Genomic DNA, 12,061 nt, shown 5'->3' on the forward strand with positions numbered 1-12,061 from the left:
AAGAGGGGGAAATAATATGAAGTATTTTCACCTTATTAGGAATGGTAGCATCGAAAGAAAAGAACCTTTTAGCTTGAACAAGACAAGTAGACTATATTAGGTCAAAAGAACCTAAAATCTTCATTACGGAGTATTACAAGAAATTATTTGGAGTAACGAAACCAAGAAAAATGAAACATAGGTGCCATTGACAAACCCCTCCAAATAATGTCTGCGTAGGAGAGGTAAGATTTGCACACGCTAATGAGTAGAACAGTGATGACGGTAATGCATGTACATAAACTATTTTTTTCGAAATGGGGGAAATGTATATAAGGCATATACAGAAGCTTATACACAATATCGAAATGGGAGTATCACATTGCCATATTTGAAACAAACTTAAAAAAGTACAGCTCGGTCATATGATGTATTGTACTTGTACCAGATTTTTTATTTACTTATAACCAGCCGTTATTGGGTACGCGAAAGATTGAGTGAGCCGCCACAAATCAAATGACTACTCCATAGCCTGAACGATTATGAGACGATACAACAGCAATCAATCATCTTATTATTTGATCGCATATAGAATTATAGACACATCAGACGCGCGCCCCAAGAGACGAGAGTCACCGCCTCATGAAGCCACGATCATGCGATGCGGCGGCAAAGCGTGATGCCATCGGCGATTGGGAGCTGCACGGGCTCCACACGCGCATCGGCGGCGATCCTTGCGTTGAACTCCCTCATGGCGTCCCTTACCTGGATGTCGTCCTCCGTGAGCGGCGTGTCGTCGGGCATGGCCACTGAGCCGCCCCAGAGCGTGTTGTCGTAGGCGAGCACGCCGCCGACACGCACCAGCCGAAGCAGCTGCTCGTGGTACTTGCCGTAGTTGGGCTTGTCGGCGTCCACGAATGCGAAGTCGAAGCTCCCCTCGTCTTCTTCGTTGGCGATGAGCCCATCGAGCTAGGATGGGGCCGGCAAGGCCCTCGCGGAACTCGACCTTGTGCGCGACTCCGGCCTTCTTGATGACGGGGAGGCCGAGGTCGAAGTACTCCCTGCTGACGTCGATGGCGACCACCTTGCCATCGTCCGGGATGGCGAGCGCCGTGGCGAGGACGGAGCAGCCGGTGAAGACGCCGACCTCGATGGTGTTCTTGGCGCCCATCACCTTGAGCAACAGCGACAACAGCTGCCCCTCGTCCGGCGGCGACGACATAAACCCACTATATATGTACACACAGATTAGACAGAATCCGATTCATCAATCCACCATGATCTGCAACTTCTCAAGGGAGAGATCAAGAAACGGATTTACAGTCACCCATGATACGTACTAGGTGTGCTCCTTGGTGATGAGGCGGAGCTCCCGCAGGAACTCGTTCTCCCGTGGGTACACCATCGTCTTCAGCATGTACTGCAAAACGACACTCACTTGATGCATTTCTTTGTAGATATACAAATTCAGCTGGGAGAGAGTGATGATCCTGCGCGCGCGCGGCCGTGCATACCTCGTAGAGGGCGTCACTCTTGAGGAGCGTCTTGGTGCTTTCGCTGTTGTGGATGTCCTTGACCTCCCCGTTCGAAGCCATGGCCGCGCCGCAACTGCTGCTGCTAGCCCGGCGAAGAAGGAACCGCCGCCGCCGCTCAAGACTTGCACCGTTCTACAATATGCACACAACAAGCGTCACGCAGAAAGAGAGAACACGGGTTCGGTGCAAACGAGTCGTGTACGTAGTCCAGTATTTATGCTCGACGACTACGCCTGGGTACGAGTGAGCTGTTGGATCAATACAAGGACATCTCCAGTGGATAAGTAGCAGTAGCGCACGTTTCCGGCAACGGATGCATCGGGTCGGACAGCACGCATCTTTCCGCTTTCTCCTCTTGGCCACATCAGGCCCTTTGGCACACAAGACGCACACAAGCAACTTCTTGCCCTAAGAGCATCTCCACCGGCGGTTCCGATAGCGGTCCCGATAGCGATTTGGAGGCTGGTGTCGTTTTTGGGCTCGCACCGGTACGTCCCAAACGGCGCCGGCTATTTTTCGAGCCCAATAGAATCGCCGGCAACCCCGTGTCGGCCCATTCGCCAAGGGCGAGAATCGGGCGTGCCGACGCCTCGCGGAGTGACGGTTTTCGCTGGTGGGGGCGCCTTGTCAGCGAGAGGACGCGACGGTTCGCATCGGCCGCGACGCGGGAAGGTTGGTCGTCGCCGTTTAATGGCCTCCCGCGCGGAAACCGAGGCGTCCACGAGGGCAGCGACTGGCCACGCGGCGTCCAGTCGCCGTAAATGTGGGTAGTTGCCACCGCTATATAGCTCGTACGCCGTCCACCACCACCGCTCCATTCTCTCCTCTCCACCACCGCCGCTCCATTCTCATCTCCACCAGCGCCGCTCCATCCTCATCTCCACGTCAAATTGTCGCGCCGTCTGAAGACCACCTACTCGATTCTTGGCATCAACGGCCGCGCACTGCCTCCACCACCACCGCAGCCGCAGCCGGAGCCGGAGGCCGACGCGGAGTACAGCTCCGACGAGGACGAGGACCCACGGTTCGCGGCGTGGCACGAGGCCTATGTCGCAGACGCGGAAGCAGAGGCGGTGGAGGAGGCAGCGCAGTCGGGCAAGTCGCCGCAGGCCCCCGCCGACCCGGAGCAGGCGGCGATCCTCGCGTCGCTGAACGCGCAGCGATACAAGCGGTTGAAGAAGGAGCAGCGCGAGTTCGTCAACGACGCGAACCTCCAGCACGCCCTCGAGATCTCGCGCCAGCGAGCGGCCAAGGAGGAGGCGGGACGCCGCCTCATGGAGGCGGAGCGATAGAAGCTCGTCGAGCTCAACGCTCATCGCCACTACCAGGCGTTCGCCCGCCAGCAGGCGAGACGCTTCGAGATCGAACCTTCTCGGGAAAGGCTGGAAGCACGGGGACAGCGCCGCCGGCAAGCTCCTGCGACGCCGGCCGCCATGCTCTACCGCCAGATGCGCGAAGCAACGGTGGAGAAGCGGGCACGGACGCAGCCGGTAATGGCGAAGAACGACGACGAGGCAGGGCCGTGACGGCCAGTAGATCAGGATTAAGTTTTATTTTAGTTATGTTTAAATTCAAGCTACTTTTGTATAAATTTCATATGAATTTGGATTTTTAAATATTATTTTAAATTTCTAAATCTATCGGGGCCGTCGTTTTGGAGGCGCCGGTGTGGGAGCAGCATCCCCAAATAGAGAATGCAGTGCCGGCACCCCCAAATGGAGGTGTCGGCGCTCCTGCCGGCGCCTATTTTTTTTTTTTTTGAGAATTCGGCAGGTGAGCTGCTCGATATATTAATAGAAGAGGGTTCCGAATACAACGACAAGCGCCGGCATCAACAACACGATCAAGCAGGTGGATGCCAAGCCACTGCTGAGAAAAGCTAGGCGACTACTCGCGAGGTGAGGAGATCTTCGCGCCAGCGCGGTCCCAAGCTGCGGCCTTGTCAGCAATCTTGGCGATCAAAGACTCCAGCGTCGAGGTAGACGCCCGGAAGGTACGTGCATTGCGCTCAAGCCAAATGTGCCAGAGGACAAGCATAGCCCAGGACCGCACCCGAGAAGCTTCGGCGTTTGGTAGCCCCGTGGCCAGGCCGCCCATCCAGTCGATGACCCTGTGGTGCACGTCCTAGGTGGCAGGGTTCAGGGTTGGTGCCGCCGCAAGCGTGGCAACCCTCTCCCAAATCGTGCGCGAAAGGGGGCACTCGACGAACAGATGCGCGGTAGTCTCGAGATTGCGCATGCAAAGTGGGCAGAAGTAGCCATTTGGCCATTGCCGCGCCAGAAGTCTATCAGCCGTCATCAACCGATTCTGAGCGAACAACCAAACGAAGAGCCGACACCTAGGGGTAGCCCAGGGCTTCCAGATGAGCTGGACAAAGGGTGACTTCACCGCGCCCGCAAACTGGAGACGGTAAGCGGAGGAGGTACCGGTGGAGATGCTCTAAACCTTCGCTCACCACCTCTGTCGCCATCCCAGCAGCGCTGCCGTCTGCGCTTTGGGTCACCGTTGCCGTTCGCCAGTTGCCACCGGATCCTGCTGCCCTCTTCTGCCACCATTTGGCACCATTTGCACAAGAGCTGGCCGGCTGTTGCCGTTCTCGGCTGAGGTCACAATTATTTCCCCCATTTCAATAACACTGTGTGAGTTGCCGGAGTTGGATGCCTACTAGGCTCCATCCCGCCACTGACCATGCCACCAACTCTTCTTCGGACTCCTCGTTTGGAAATGTCACAAGCCCGTCCACCCACAAGCAGCGGACCAAGTTTGAGGTATGTTCGTCGTTTAGATTCTTTCTCCTGCATTGTGTGGGCGTAGGCATGGACATTATCGATGCATTTATGAACTGACCAACTGCATATGATTGTCTGGATGAGTAGTAAGTCAATCGATTTTTTCTGCAAATGTATCGTCGAATCATCGTTGAACGAGGAGTCTGAAGTGAGATCAAACTTTTGGCCAGCACATACTCAATGGGTCGCACCGCTGAGGCACTAGCCAGATAGGCCGGACCACGACCCAAAATCTATCCGCGACGCAAACCAAATAAACCAAATGATCATTGTTTTAGATCGTGCTGAAGATGCCGTTGGACCTGCATGCCTCCACCCACTACGGGAAAAACATGAGCTGCCGTGCAGCAAATCATTGTCGTGCGCCCATGCACGGCAAAAACTTCTTTGATGTGCGCAGCAAGCAGCACGCACGGCAAAGAAAATATGCACGGCAACGTCTGAACGGAGCGCACAACAAAGAAAACATGCACGGCAAAGTCCGAAGACAACGCACGGCAAAGAAACCTCGACGGCAAAGACCCAACACCAGCACGACAAAGAATCAATGCACGGCAAAGGCCTTGGACGTTGTCGTGGCACACCCTTTGTCGTGGCACACTTTCTATGCAATTGTATGCACTCTAATGGACTATATGTACTTGTTATATCTTGGTGCAGTGCTACATATATTATTGTTGAGGATATATATCATATATATTGAATTATGTGCAGGGAATAAGCAAAACAGCAAAAAACTGAAAATTACAGTGGCCTTTGCCATGTGTATGCACACGGCAAAGAACATTTGGTCACTTTGCCGTGTGCACGTGGCGCGCAGCTGTGCTCCTGGGAGCTCCTTGAGACGTGCGGGTTGGGGCCACGCCGGACGGCAAAGAATCAATGCACAGCAGATGCGCAGTAGAAGCGGGGCGCACGACAAAGGCCCTGCCGCACGGCAGAGGCGATGCGCACGGCAAAGCCTCACCGCACGGCAAAAGCCCCTGCCACACGGCAAAGCTTCGCCGCACAGCAAAGTTACCACGCCACACGGCAAAGAACTGTTGCACGGCAACGAATCGGGCGCACGGCAGAGAGCTAGCCGCACGGCAAAACCTTTACCGTGTGCGAGCCGCACGGCAACGTATGGGCTTCTTTTCCGTGCAACTAGTCGCACGGCAACGACATGTTTTTCCGTACTAAGAGCATCCCCACTCGTTTGGGCTCCCCACGCCCAAATCCGGGTGAATTTAGCGCCGGATGGATGTAGTTTTTGGCCTGGGGAGGCCCATTTTTCCAGCCGCGAGCCCATGGACGCGCACCCACCGCGTGCAAAGCGACGGCGCAGTCACCGGGAAGGGCAATCGTCGGAGTTCCCTCGACGCATTGAACCGTCGCGAAGTGGACTGGAGAGCCGGAACGACTCGTCGGGAACGGTCGAAGTGGCCTCGATGCGAGAACCGCCGTAATGGAGCACGAACTCCGCGGAAGAGCAACCGGCGCTCTCTGTCGTCGAGAGACCTACATATACGGTTTTCGACGGGCGACGCCATTCATCTGTTCTCTCGTCACCATCCTCCGTCAACCATGAGCGATATCTCTTGGCAATCGGACACCGACAGCGAGGGGAAGCCGCCTGGATGGCGCCATTGGTGGGAACCAGCTGCATCGTCCAGCAGCGACGATTCCCCCCCGCCGGCCAGCGAGGACGAGTGGGACGACGAGGAGGAGGACGAAGAGGCCGAGGAGCAGGCCGAGGAAGAGGCCGAGGAAGAGGAGGAGGAGCAGGAGGAGGAGGACGAAGAAGCTGATGAGGACGACGACGAGGACTCAACTTCCTCCGACGAGGAGGTGGCGAGCCGGAAGCGTCGCCGCGACGACGATGAGGCGGGGCCTTCTAAGAAGAAGAAGAAGTAGTTTAGTTTTAAAGTTTTTATATGTAATTTTTATGTTTATTCGAATTATATTCGAAATATATATATAATCTATCTATGTTGCACCACTTGAGAGTTCAAAGCTTTCGTTCGACGAGGGTATTGCCGTAGATCGGGAAGACGAGGGTTTTGCCGTAGATCGGGAAGACGAGGGTTTTGCCGTAGATCGGAGGCCATTGTCGCCGACAAGTTGGGGCCACGCGCGCTTTCGTTTCGTCCGGAGTCCCCGAGCGCTCCCCGGGGGGGCGGGGATGTCGTGGGATCGCCGGATGGATTTAGGCCCAAATCCGGACGAAAACGAGGAACCGGGGGCGCGACTGGGCCGAATTACGCCATCCGGATGGAAAAAACGCTCGCCGGGGGCCTGTTCGGGGGGACGAGTGGAGATGCTCTAACCATAGCGCGTAGACGGTCCGGAGCTATGCTCGCCACAGGCCGCGAGGTCAGGCCATACCGGTGGTGGCGTTTGGCGGGAGCGGGGCCATCTGACGACTAGGGGCAGAGGATCTCGGCGGTGCGATGCCATGGCGTCATCGCCTCGCTACGAAACGTGAGCCGTTCCGGTGCTCCATGCCGTTGCGGTTTATCCAGGTCACTTATTTGGACCTGAAAATTTCTTTTATCTTCTCAGATCGGCAGAAATGGGGAATGGTCTGCCGGATATGGGCCGTAGCTGCTGTATGTAGAGCGTCCATGTAGAGCACATGGTGGCATGGCCCTGGTTGCATTGATCCAAGTGCCGGTAGCTTCTTTTGCTCAATAAAAAAAAAAGGTGCCGGTAGCTTCTAGTGCTCCATCTGTTCGGCCACGTCGCGTGCAACGTCATCAGACTGTCCGAGTGAGAGGAAGAGGAATGTCGGAGTCTCGGAGATATACTCCGCTAACTGAGCTTGCATATCACACAATTAATGTCTTGAACATGAGAGTTTCAGTGGCTTGGCTTGGCTAATAGGAGATTTTTTTAGATCCTAAGCCAAGACCTCAGACAAGAATGGGCTAGCAATGCTAATTTTGGAACGGGTATGAACAAGATTAGGGGTTCAGAAACTGCCGGCATGTGTAAGGAACTGAGATCTAAGTCGATTAGTGCGGGCGTCTATATGCAAATGCAGAGGTTCGAGAGTGTCGCACCTTGTCAGCGCCCATGGCGCATGCGGTTTGCCGCCGGTTACTCGGCCAGGCCGCCGCGTCACCGCACCGGCTGCTGGGGAAAACGGCGCGCGGCCCGCCTCCGGCGCCATTCCGCACTGCCAAGCTGCCCTTCATGTGTCGCCAGGCGCGCGGCCGCGGCTGTCGGCTGCTAGACTACCGGATGAACGACGTTGAGCACGTCGAAAAAGACCTTTCGTTTTGGATCCAAAGTCCAAACGCAGAAACGCTCAATGATTCATCTTCTTCCTTTGGCTCCGCCGTGGAGCCAGCCAACACGTAGCGAAGTGGGCGATAGCATGCCACGGACAGAGATGGGCCGGGCCAGCACCGCATCATTCTCCTGCTCCGTCTCCCTTGTACTCTCGTCACGCAAACACTAAATTTCGCTTATAGCAAGCGCTATTCCTGCTCGCATGCGTGCGACCTGTGGTGGGCTGCGGCCTAGGTGAGTGTTTTTTTTCCTTCTTTTCGCTTTTGCTGTTTGCAGTTTTTTTTTTTCCTTTTTTTTCGTTCTCTTTTTTTCCTTTTTATTTTTATTTATGTTTTTTCTCTTTTCATTCTACTCTTTTTTATTTTTCCTTTTGGTTTTTTATTTATCTGATGAAAATTTTGAACCTTTTTTTGAATTTGAACTATTTTTTAGCTGTGTGAAACCATTTAATTGGGTGATCCGTTTTGAAATTTGAAACATTTTTTTAATCATGAACAATTATTCCCATGAATAATATTAAATTTGCACCTTTTCCCCTAGAGAACTATCTTTAAAATCAGAACCTTTTATAATTAAGATGAACAATTTTAAATTTGGAACTTTTTCTAAGATGGCTCACTGATGGATTTTCTATATTGAAGTTGGCCTACTATTGTCTCTCCTCCCACGCGCGCCAGCATCTCTAAGGGTGTGTTTGGTAGCCCGGGGGAGCACAGACTTTCCCATCTCAACCGAGATATTTGAGAGAGAACATGTTTGGTAGGTCGGGTCGGGCCTTCCCAGCACTGGCGACCTCATACGAAAAACACCTCAGAGCCAGGCTGAGGAGCGAAGCCCAAATCGAGCTTCCCTCCTCGCCCGGGCTCTCCTCATCCCCGCGAAACACTGTTTCGGCCCCCAGACCCCAGCCCGCAGGCCAATCGCTCCCCACATCTCCTCCCGCAGGACTCTCCTCCCGCGCCGCCACCGTCAGGGCCTCGAGCCGCCGCCCCATCCTCTCGCGCCGCCGCCAGGACCTCCCGCGCCGCCGCCACGCCTCCCGCGTCGCCGCCACGGCCTCCCGCGCCGCCGCCACGGCCTCGAGCCGCCGCCGCGCCCTCACGCGCCGCCACGCCCTCCAGCGCCGCCGCCACGGCCTCCCGCGCCGCCTCCAGGTCCTCACGCGCCGCCACACCCTCGCGGGAGCCACGGCCGTCGGCCTGCACAGCAGCATCTGTGCCATGGACGAGTGTTAGGGACCCGATTGCTTTTTGTTTCTTATATTTAGGGACCCGATTGCTTTTTATTTTTGTATGGCCCGGTTCTAGTCATACATGACCACCAAACAACTTCTCTACTCAGCAAATCTCAACACATCCGGCCTGCCAAACAAAGCAAAAATCTCAACTCAGCATAGTTGAAGTGAGCATAGTTGAGGAGAGATGAAGAATCTGAGTAGACCCGGGCTACCAAACACACCCTAAGGTCCCCAATGGATCCACTCAATCAAATCCCCTAGCAACAACCAATCAGTGCTCCAATCTTTGCTTTCAACTAGCTTGGTTTTTCGTGTAGTAGCAGCACCTCACGTCAGCTAGACCACCACCACGCAATTTCCTTTTTATATCCGTGTTGCCGCCTTGATTTCTTGCTGCTGCTCCACTCGACCTTGGCCGGGCTGAGAGCATCTCCATCCGTCCCCCTACGAGGCTTCCATGACGTTTTTTTGTCATCCGGATGGACGAAAACGGTTCAGTCGCGCCCCCGGCTCCTCGATTTCGTCCGGATTAGGGCTTTTATCCGTCCGGAGAGCCCAGGCCATCCCCGCCCCCCGGGAGCGCTCGGGGACTCCGGACGAGAGAAAAGCGGGGAGCCGGGGACGGGCCAGCTCTATCGGCGAGAGAACAGACGAATCCCACCACTTTGTCGACGCAGATCCATCCTCCCCTCCCTTTGCTCTCTCACCGCCGGCACCACCACTCGCCAATCCGCTGGCGGGTTGCCCCAACTCCGCCGTTCCTCCACCCAGCAGCCTATATTCCGCCGCCCGTCGTACCCTTTGCCTATTTTCCGCCGCCAGGCAGCTCCCTCGCGTCGCTCCTCGTCGACACGCCCGACAGGTGTTCGTCTAGCTGTCTGGCCGGATGTTGGCAAAAGTGGTCAAATTCGCCGAATTTTGCATGAAATTTGTCATCCAGGGACGTTTTTCTCTAAAAAAAAACGGCGAACCCTGGGTGTGCCTACCGGGGAGACGGCTGAAACTTCGGCGCTCCCCGGGGCAAAGTTTCGTCCAATCCGGCCCTAAATAGCGCCGGATTTCGTCCCGGGGAGTCCCAACGGCTGGGAATGCTCTAATGGCGGTGTGTAACAGACCAATAACAACACCATACATCAAGTACACCACCCAGCCTCCTTTCGAAAGGCCAATGTCCGATCTTTAGGGCATCTCCAACGGGGCGACGCAAACGGACGTTTTTCGTCCGTTTGCGTCTGCGCGGACAAAAAACACGCTCCAGTGGCTAGATGCAAAACGTCCGCAACGTCCGTCCTGACGCAAACATGGACCAAATATGCGCCAGGAATGCGTCTGTGCGGACGCGTCCATGCATCCGTTTGCATCTGTTTGGTCTGCATGCAACCCTCTCTCTCTCCTCCATTAATCACGCATGCGGTCATTCCTAGCCACAAAAATAGAATCTCTCCCTCTCTCTCCTCTCTAATCACGCATGCAGTCAAATAAATGCGTCCCTGCCGCTGGAGAAGGGGCAGACGCATGCGGACATGCGGACGTTTTTTATGTCCGTACTCGACGCAAACAGACATAAATATGCATCGTCCCGTTGGAGATGCCCTTATTAAGGACAAAAGAGAGCATGCAAAATAGAAGCTCCGCACCTGGCCTTGTTTCCAACGACATAGAGGAGCTGCACGGTTCTCACTGGTCATCTGTTGGGCCAGGCCCAACCGGGCAAAGGACGCCTATCTGGGTAGGGCGTAGAACTCGCTTGAACGGAGAGATAGGAGGTCCCGTCTCTGTTGTGGGTATACTTCATGGGTGTACCATCGACAGTGCCTAGATCCGGCAAGCTCGGGTGGCCCACAGATAGTGATGAGGCATGTGGCCCATCGGGCGGCCCAGTTGTGTTGATCCTGAAGGATGAAGTCTGGCCAAGGAAAAGGGAGCCGGATCCGACCGACCTTGAGGAGGAACCCGGATCCATGAAGGCCCATTAAGGAACCCGGATCCGGTACGACGTAGATAGGGAGGCGGATCCTTGACGCGCACGGCAATATATTGTACCGTAGTTAGGCAACCTGTATCCGGCTAGGACTCTCCATGTAAACCCTAGATCTGTGCTCCTTTATAAGCCGGATCCTGGGAGCCCTAGAGGCAGAACAACAACTCATTATAACAACGCGAAAGCGCCCAGATAATACCAGACAAGCAGCAGTAGGCCCTGTCATCGAGTTGGTGTTCCGAAGCTGGGTAAATCGCGTACCACCGTCCCGAGTGCTCTCCGCCCTATGGCCCCTACTTTTTCTCCCCCTCGTGAGGATCCCTCCTCCGAGGTACCGTCGATTAGGCAACGACAGTCTCATCATCTATAGGGTCACCCTATGCAACGCTTATGGCAAGCAATACAACATCGGAATGTCAGCGCAAATAAGACACGGACTAGTGGTTCATTCGGTCGTCCATCCTAGAATCGTATGATCATCATACTTAACAATGTCTTGTTTGGATAGTTGCCAACTTTTTGGCTTGCCAATGCTTCACTACCAACTCTAGTTCATTTTTTTAGCCAATGTTAGTCAATTTGTGGGAAAGGAATAGCTCAACCTAGATATGGCTAGCCAAAAAAAAAATTGTAGGGCAATCTTGGGAAAAAACCAAACACACCCTTAAATACTTTATCCAGCCTTCAAAACCCTTCTCATCTGAACTCATAATGATGTATCCTATGATCTAACTTAGGAGAAATTGTGAGCACATGTCTTCATTAATGATTCAGAACATGAACACATAACACCTAAATTCTGATCCATTAATAGGCGGAGGTAAGTGCCACACATATTGCTCGCAATAAGCGATATGTATAGTGTTTGCGCTCATAGTCGAAATTCGACGTGGGAAAACACTGTTCGCATTTGTGGATTTTAATTTTTTGAGAAACCTGAAGAGGGCTTGAAGCTCCTACCATTAATATATCTATATAAGGAGCTTAGTTTGCATGAAAAATTAGACATGAAAACCATATAGTGCCCTATTTAGAAGGGGGGTAAGGGTTGAAAAAACCACACAAACAACGAAACCTAGTAGCCGTAACATATTTCTACATTGTTGTCTCCCCCAGGTCCTTTAGTTGCAAGTACTCTCCCCTTTCACAATTACCTCCTGTTTTAGCTTTAGTCAAAGTCAAAAATTGGAAAGTTTGACCAAATATTTAGGAAGAAATATAAACATCTACAATATAAAATTTATCGTACTACACTTTTCATAAA

At 53.7% G+C, this 12,061-nt stretch overlaps 1 pseudogene; it reads right to left on the reverse strand.

Moving 5' to 3' along the window:
• Positions 1-274: 274 nt before the first annotated feature.
• Positions 275-7,490, reverse strand: LOC127316932 (tricin synthase 2-like; annotated as a pseudogene).
• Between the last annotated feature and the right edge of the window lie 4,571 nt (positions 7,491-12,061).

The sequence above is a fragment of the Lolium perenne genome, chromosome 7, assembly GCF_019359855.2.
Source record: "Lolium perenne isolate Kyuss_39 chromosome 7, Kyuss_2.0, whole genome shotgun sequence".
NCBI classification, from domain to species: Eukaryota; Viridiplantae; Streptophyta; class Magnoliopsida; order Poales; family Poaceae; genus Lolium; species Lolium perenne.